Below are 9239 nucleotides of genomic sequence, written 5' to 3'. Positions count from 1 at the left end.
ACACTTCTTCCCACCCTGCCTCTTGAATGAATGAATGAATGAATGAATTAATCAATTAATTAATTAATTAATTAATTAATTAATGAATGAATGAATAAGTTTATTAGCCAAGTATTCACATACAAGGAATTTGCCTTGGTGCTCCACCCACAAGTGACAACATGACATACAGTGACAGTTAGGAATGACCCATAAAACATTAATAATAAAACATTATCGATTAAACATGTGAATTAAATAAAATACCAGAGCAAGAGGAGGCTACAGATTTTTGGCTGTTGAGTAGAGCAACTACTCGTGGATAAAAAGCTGTTTTTATGTCTGGCTGTGGCAGCTTCGACAGTCCGGAGTCGCCTTCCAGAGGGAAGTGATTCAAAGAGTTTGTGGCCAGGGTGAGAGGGGTCAGAGATGATCTTGCCCGCTCGCTTCCTGACCCCTGCAGTGTACAGTTCATCAATGGAGGGAAGGTTGCAGCCAAGAACCTTCTCTGCTGATCGGATGATTCGCTGCAGCCTCCAGGTGTCGTGCTTGGTGGCTGAGCCAAACCAGACCATGATGGAGAAGGTGAGGACAGACTCTACGATGGCCGTGTAGAATTGGACCATCATTGCCTGTGGCAGATTGTGCTTCCTCAGCTGCCGCAGGAAGTACATCCTCTGTTGGGCCTTTATGACTGTGGAGTCGATGGTAGCCCCCCACTTAAGGTCCTTGGAGATGATGGTTCCCAGGAACTTAAAAGACTCCACAGATGTGACTGTGGTGTTGTTGATGGTGAGTAAAGACGCTATCCCCTACTCTCAATTCCTCCGTCTCTGCCGCATCAGCTCCCAAGATGAGGCTTTCAATACAAGGACATCTGAGGTGTCCTTGTTCTTTCAACGTGGTTTCCTCCCAGCTGTAATAAATGGGCCCCTCGCCTGCATCTCCTCTGTCCTGTAGTTCTGTTCTCATTCCAGCTCGCCTCAGATGCAACAAGGTTCCAGTTCCCTCAGTCCTCACCATTCACTCCACCAGTCTACACATCCAACACACCAATCACTGACATTTCCATGGGCGACGTTTCGGGTCGAGACACTTCTCAACCCGATACATCGCCCATTCCTTCTCTCCAGAGATAGATAGATAGATAGATAGATAGATAGATAGATAGATAGATAGATAGATAGATAGATAGATAGATAGATAGATAGATAGATAGATAGATAGATAGATAGATAGATAGATAGATAGATAGATAGATAGCCTTTATTGTCATTCAGACCGAAGTCTGAACAAAATTTCAGCAGTCATACATACAATACAATAAAAACAACAATAAACACAAATTAACATCCACCACAATGAGTCCACCCAGCATCTCCTCACTGTGATGGAGGCAAAAGTCTTAGGTCTGCAGTCTCTTCCCTCCTCTTCTCCCTCTGCGCTGAGGCGATAACCCCCGGGCGATGTTACAAATCAGTCTCGCAGCTCAAACACCGCGGTCCGGGGTGGTCGAAGCTGCCGCCCACCAGTCCTGCAGACGCAGCCGCTGGCCCGCGGCCGAACCCCGGACTCAGGCCACCACCGCCAGACACCGTCCCAGCCACCCTCGCGTGAGTACCGTACCGTCTTCAGCCTCGGGCTGGGCCGCCCCGACATGGGCGCCGAACCTCCCCCGGGCTGGGCCGCCCCGACTTGGGCATCGCTTCTCCCTCTGGCCGGGCTGCCCCGACTTGGGCGTCGCTTCTCCCTCTGGCCGGGCTGCCCCGACTTGGGCGCCGAACCTCCCTCGGGCTGCGAGCGCCGCACCTCCCCGAGCATGGCCGCTCCGACGGGAGCCTCGTTCCACCCTCGGGCTGGCCGCCCTCACGAGAGCGTCACAACCTCTCACGGGAGCACTGTTCCAGCCCTGAGCCGGACCGCCCTCACGGGAGCGAGCTCAGGGCGAGTCCTGACGGGCTCTGCCTCCGGAGCCTCGAGGTCGCCAGCTCCATTAGGCCTCAGCGCAGACGGAGGCAGAGAAGGGGAATACGACAAAAAAGTCGCATTCCCCCGCAGGGAGAGACAGCAAACCCCGTTTCAACCCCCCCCCCCCCCTCCCCAAAACACAAACTAAGAACCAAAAACTAGACTAACCAAAACGAAATAAACAACACAAAAAACACAAACAAACGGGACTGCCGGTAAGCCGCTGCTGCCAGGGCAGCGCCGCCACTCCGATGCTGCCTCACCCGCTGAGTTACTCCAGCATTTAAAGTCTACCTTCGACTTTACCAGCGTCTGCAGTTCTTTTTGTTACACACTGATCATGGGAGACCCCTTCCACCCCAGCAACCGACTGTTCCAGCTGCTACGTTCAGGCAAACCCCTCCGTTGCCATGCGGTGAGAATGGAGAGGTTGAGAAGGGGTTTCTTCCCAGAGGCCATTAGGACTGTAAACTCCAATCTCACCAGGGACTAACTTTACTGTTGTGTGGTGTCATTTTTTTTCTCTTTCTTCCCCCCCACAAATATGTAATATGTGAATATGTGATTCTGTTCCATTCTGTTTGTAGTTTGTTTGTTTGTTTGTTGCATAATTTGCGAGCATTGCCACTTTTCATTTCACTGCACCTCATATGTGTATGTGACGAATAAACTTGACTTGACTTGACATATCCATGGTCTGCAAAGTTTACTTTAGTTTAGAGATACAGCGTGGAGAAAGGCCCTTCGGCACCCGAGTCCACGCAGACCAGCGAATACCCCGAACATTAACGCTATCCCACACGCACCAGGGACAATTTACAATTTTATACCAAGCCGTTTAATCTAAAAACCTGCACGTCTTTGGAGTGTGGGAGGAGAGCAGAGCACCCGGAGAAAACCCACGCAGGTCACGGGGAAAACGTACAAACTGCGTACAGACAGCGCCCGTAGTCAGGTTGGAAGCTGGGTCTCTGGCGCTGTGAGGCAGCAACTCTACCACTGCTACACAAAAGTGCTGGAGAAACTCAGCGGGTGCAGCAGCATCTATGGAGCGAAGGAATAGGCAACGTTTCGGGCCGAAACCCTTCTTTAGACATGGACCACCCATCAGTCTGAAGAAGGGTTTCGGCCCGAAACGTTGCCTATTTCCTTCGCTACATAGATGCTGCCGCACCTGATGAGTTTTTCCAGCATTTTTGTCTACCTTCGATTTTCCAGCATCTGCAGTTCCTTCTTAAACTCTACCGCTGAGCTACGTTAATGTCTAAATTGGTTGGCAGACAGGAAACAAAGAGTAGGGATTAACGGGTCCCTTTCAGAATGGCAGGCAGTGACTAGTGGGGTACCGCAAGGCTCGGCGCTGGGACCGCAGCTATTTACAATATACATCAATGATTTAGATGAAGGGATTCAAAGTAACATTAGCAAATTTGCAGATGACACAAAGCTGGGTGGCAGTGTGAACTGTGAGGAGGATGCTATGAGAATGCAGGGTGACTTGGACAGGTTGGGGGAGTGGGCAGATGCATGGCAGATGAAGTTTAATGTGGATAAATGTGAGGTTATCCACTTTGGTAGCAAAAACAGGAAGGCAGATTAATATCTAAATTGTGTCAAGTTGGGAAAAGGAGAAGTACAACGGGATCTGGGGGTCCTTGTACATCAGTCAATGAAAGTAAGCATGCAGGTACAGCAGGCAGTGAAGAAAGCGAATGGCATGTTGGCCTTTATAACAAGAGGAATCAAATATGGAAGCAAAGAGGTCCTTCTGCAGTTGTACAGGGCCCTAGTGAGACCACACCTGGAGTATTGTGTGCAGTTTTGGTTCCCCAACTTGAGGAAGGACATTCTTGCTATTGAGGGAGTGCAGCGTAGGTTCACAAGGTTAATTCCTGGGATGGCGGGACTGTCATATGCTGAGAGAATGGAGCAGCTGGGCTTGTACACTCTGGAGTTTAGAAGGATGAGAGGGTATCTCATTGAAACATATAAAATTGTTAAGGATTTGGACACGCTAGAGGCAGGAAACATGTTCCCGATGTTGGGAGAGTCCAGAACCAGGGGCCACAGTTTAAGAACAAGGGGTAAGCCATTTAGAACGGAGACGAGGAAACACTTTTTCTCACAGAGAGTGGTGAGTCTGTGGAATTCTCTGCCTCAGAGGGCGGTGGAGGCAGGTTCTCTGGATACTTTCAAGAGAGAGCTAGATAGGGCTCTTAAAAATAGCGGAGTCAGGGGATATGGGGAGAGGCTTCAGAGGGTAACTAGGACAGCACAGAAGATCATTGGTTGCCCTCTCCCCTCCCTGATGGATATTTACACTTCCCGTTGCCTTAGCAGGGCAAAGAATATCATCAAGGACAGCTCCCATCCTGCGTCTGGACTGTTCGACCTGCTGCCCTCTGGAAGGCGCTATAGGTGCATCAAAACTAGGACAAATAGACTCAGGAACAAGGTACACAAAATTGCTGGGGAAACTCAGCGGGTGCAGCAGCATCTATGGAGCGAAGGAAATAGGCGACGTTTCGGGCCGAAACCCTTCTTCAGACTCAGGAACAGTTGTTTTCCAAAAGTCATAACTACTCTTAACTCACACATGCACTGACTTCACAGCCCAACACCCGGACTTCCATCTACTCTATCCACGTACTATAATTTGGAACTGTAATGTGTATTGTAATTGTAATTTTTAATATTTTTTTAAATAATTTTTAATATTTTAATATAACTTAAAAAATCTGCCTAAGAATACTACCTATTCATCCTTCACCATTTTGCCTTTATAGATATGTATATAGCGCCGCAGAATTGTGCACCTATCCCCCCCCCCCTTGTTTTGTTTTCTGTTTCTTGTTTTTTGTACTAAATTATATGTATGCACTGAGTACCAGATGCTTTTAATCTCATTGTATATGTATAGTGACAATAAATGGCATGTCTATATCTATCTATCTATCTATCTATCTATCTATCTATCTATCTATCTATCTATCTATCTATCTATCTATCTATCTATCTATCTAATGTAAATATCTATCTATCTATCTATCTATCTATCTATCTATCTATCTATCTATATCTATATCTATATCTATATCCATGGCAGGAACGGGGTACTGATTGGGGATGATCAGCCATGATCACATTGAATGGTGGTGCTGGCTCGAAGGGCCGAATGGCCTACTCCTACACCTATTGTCTATTGTAATGTCTGCTGTATGACTGTAGCACAATGAATACACATCCAACACCCACGACATCTTGTAAGCGTTTATTTACAACACTTAACAGAAACTTCTAGAAGATGCGGGAAGAAGAAAGGAAGAGGCAGAGACAGTGGGTTGAGGGAGAGCTGGGAAGGGGAGGTAGCCCAACACCTCTCGGTTCGCAATAACCAACCTGATCTCCCGGTGCCTCAGCACTTCAACTCCCCCTCCCATTCCGAATCCAACCTTTCTGTCCTGGGCCTCCTCCATGGCCAGAGTGAGGCCCACCGTAAATTGGAGGAGCAGCACCTCATATTTCACTTGGGTAGTTTACACCCCAGCGGTATGAACATTGACTTCTCCAATTTCAGGTAGTCCCTGCTTTCTCCATCCTTCCCCTCCCCTTCCCAGCTCTCCCACAGCCCACTGTCTCCGCCTCTTCCTTTCTTCTCCCCCCCCCCCCCCCCCCCCCCCACATCAGTCCGAAGAAGGGTCTCGACCCGAAACGTCGCCTATGTCCTTCACTCCCTAGATGCTGCCTCACCCGCTGAGTTTCTCCAGCATTTTAAGTCAAGTCAAGTCAAGTTTATTCGTCACATACACATACGAGATGTGCAGTGAAATGAAAGTGGCAATGCTCGCGGACTTTGTGCAAAAAGACAAACAAACAAACAACCAAACAAACTACAAACAGAATCACATATTCTTTTACATATTAAATATTGTGGGCGGAAGGAAAAACGTACAGTAGAGTTAGTCCCTGGTGAGATAGGCGTTTACAGTCCGAATGGCCTTTGGGAAGAAACTGCTTCTCAACCTCTCCGTTCTCACCGCATGGCAACGGAGGCGTTTGCCTGACCGTAGCAGCTGGAACAGTCCGTTGCTGGGGTGGAAGGGGTCTCCCATGATTTTACTTCGGAGTCACGTGAGTGACTACGTGAAGAACCCGCTCAGTGCGCAGGCGCGGCATTACGCCAGCAGTGCAACAGCGGCAGCGGGAGAGCCTAGGCTCTCCCGCAACAGAGAAACGGACCGTCAGGTGAGTACCCTGAGGTCGGGTTTCTTTTACAGGGGAGCCCCTTTTTCTGCTTGTGTTTTACAGGCAGAGAAAAAGGCTCTGGAACAAAACTGTCCCCCGTTCGAGGAGGAACGTTTCCCGTCGGGGGGAAGGGGGGCAGCAACAGGCGGTAGGAGCGACCCGGTGTTCCTCTATTCCCCGACACCGTGCCGAGCCCAGCCCGATAGCGGGCTGGATGTATAGCCACCCGAAGAGGCATCCGGCAGGTGTTCCCGATTTGGGACGGGACGTCTCTCCACCCGCACGGGGGGAGAGAGAGCCACCTGAGCCGCTGGAGCGGTTCACGGAGCAGGTGCCTGCGAGACGCGCTGCTTGAGGGGCGCTCTCGCTACTACAAGGCACAAAAGCTCCAGAAGAAGGCGGTAGGAACATTTAACCGGGCGTTCCGCTATCCCCACACCGCGCCGAAGCCAGTCCCGCTAGTGCCTGAGCTGCGGGCTTAATGTCTAGCCATCCGAAGAGGCATCCGGCCGGTGGCTTCCGACTTGTCGGAGGGGACGTCTCTCCACCCGCAGGGAGAGAGACAGCCGCCTGAGCCGCTGGAGCGGCTCCTGGTGCAGGAGCTCCTGCGAGACACGCTACGTGAGGGGCAGTCTCGCTGGGGGTTCAGGCATACCCTCCACAGTGCCTAGGCACTGCCCATCGCTTCCTCCTTAGTGTGGTTAGCTTTGGGGTGACCAGTGGCTGGGCTGGTGATGAAGAGGGGTCACTGGCTGAACAATATCGGGAGTATGCTTGAGGTACAGGATCAGGAAGAGCTGCTGGGTGTGGCCGCTATGTGGCTCCACCACTAGCGAGATGGCTTTTCAGTCTCAACTGATGGCCAGCTTACTACCTGTCTTTTCCAAAAAACCTCTCCAAGACAGGTAGCCATGAGGCGTTGGTTTTATCACGCCTCCCCTAAATTGCATTTACTCAAAGTGCCCGCCATTATTGGGGGATACATTGAGCAGCGCATTTAACCTAAATATTTAAAAAATGCATTTGGTACCCTGACGTCGGCTATCATGTCCACCTGCTCATTCCAGAAGGGCAGGGTAGTATGGCAAAACACCTGACCCTACTGTTCAACGGTATACCTCATAACTTCTGAAATGAACTCACAAACCTGCCCTCAATCTATGAAATTAACAGGACTATGAGAACGCCGACCTCACAAGCACAGATCCTGCTACCTGGCACTTACCAAACCAGTCCTAAAAAACTGGACGAAGTGTTCAAACTATTCGGCACAAGAGGGCAGAGTCTGGAATGAGCACCACACTAAACCAGACAGCAGTACCTCTACGTGTCCACCAGGGGCGTCTACCTCATGGTACTGGTGAAAGCTCGGGGCCTGCATGCCAAACCCGTAGCATTTTAGCCCACGGCCCAGAGCAGGCCCCAGGGGAAAATGCGCCACCCCCCAACAAACATCGTCCCTACAAGAACAAGGAACCAGAAACCGAAGAAAACAACAATGAAGACAGATAAGTATGGTTCCTACCATCACATAAAGGTTAAGGGTTGTACTAACAAGGGGTGGATGAATCACGCCTGGTTAGGAAGCTATCACTCTTGGTAGTTATATACCAAAAAAATAAATACAAGGGGAATAGAATTAATATCTTGCCACCAATTCAGCAAGCACCCCAAGTGGTCTACCCTCCCACGATGGTGAATGTCGCACCATCGTTGATAAACCACTTGAGTATTTCACCAGGTATACCCATTCATGGGATTTGTAACTACTACCATGGATCCAAGAATACTTTATGGTAGACATCGACCTTGAAGATGCACACTATTCAGTACCTTCTCATATAAGTTTCGGATATACCGCAATTACCTGGATGGAGTAACCATGATGAGCGTTGCGGCATTTAAGTCAAAGTTATCCAGAATCAACTAACCCTGACACTTAGAAACATTCCGTCATGGCATGTCTATATATTAACGACAAACTATCCTTGGATACAGCTTTAGCTGCATCGCTTCTCGGCCTTTTGGCTAAGATCAAGTGTAGTATCTGTTCTTATCAGTTTAATAATCTGATACGTCCCTTATCTAGGGACCATATATTAAATTGAATTTTGGAACAGGGAGATGGAATAGGGGCTTGCTCCGTCCACTCCACGCATCGACCCTGTATTGCAGTGCCTCTGGGAACGGTGCACAAAATATATATCCAGATATTTACGTTGACCATCCACAACGTTGTTATCTGGTATTCATTAAGACTATCAGTCATGGTGCATTAACGACCAATCAACTACGTGGCAAAGTAATTGGGATATAGCAGCATTACCAGCTACTGAACTTTGTACCTTTCCTATGAGCTGAGATACTAGTGTTCAAAACTATCTCCATACCAATATGGGGGCAAATGGATTAATCTGTAGTGTTATCATGGAATTTATCGGCAGGAAGGATTATGGTTGTACACTTCCACCTGTTTTGAGTAACATCTTATGTGTCCTGATGTGTTACTGAGCTTGTAATACTTAATGCCAATATGAATTGACTTAAACATGTTATATATTAACTTACTTAATTCTAGTGAAGCATTTGCTCAGTAATCCACCAAATTTGCATGTTCGTTTATAAGATAACAACATCAGTGGTGGCATATACCAAACCACTTGGGCGGAGAACATCGATATTAGGTGACAATTTATTAACAATTGGAAACCGTATGTCGTCAAACATGTTTGACCATCAGTAACTCACCTATCAGGTGAGCTAAATACTGTAAACATACATTTAAACCAAAAATATTTGCTGAAATCACTAAGCAATATGGACACCAGATATCGATTCCTTATATCCAATTAAATCACCACGTACTAACTTACGTCACATGAAACCAATCTCAAGGCAGCGGCAATGGAGACATTCCCGCGTATTGAGGGGTGGGGGGAACCTAATCTCTATGTTTTCCTTTCCTTCTACCTCTTCAATAGGTACTACGGCTTCATCAGTCGGGTACTACGCAAATTACAGTGGACCAAATCCACAAGCATGGTTCC

At 48.3% G+C, this 9239-nt stretch overlaps 1 non-coding gene across 1 annotated transcript; it reads left to right on the top strand.

The window, feature by feature from the left end:
• Window positions 1–8200: 8200 nt before the first annotated feature.
• On the top strand, window positions 8201–8392 carry LOC116973843. The gene has a single exon (XR_004412151.1). It is a non-coding gene; the product is annotated as a U2 spliceosomal RNA (small nuclear RNA).
• The last annotated feature ends 847 nt before the right edge of the window (window positions 8393–9239 follow it).

The sequence above is a fragment of the Amblyraja radiata genome, chromosome 5 (genome assembly GCF_010909765.2).
Source record: "Amblyraja radiata isolate CabotCenter1 chromosome 5, sAmbRad1.1.pri, whole genome shotgun sequence".
Lineage (NCBI taxonomy): Eukaryota > Metazoa > Chordata > Chondrichthyes > Rajiformes > Rajidae > Amblyraja > Amblyraja radiata.
The sequence above is the reverse complement of the archived record's forward strand: the minus strand, read 5'-3'. Positions and strand labels throughout refer to the sequence as shown.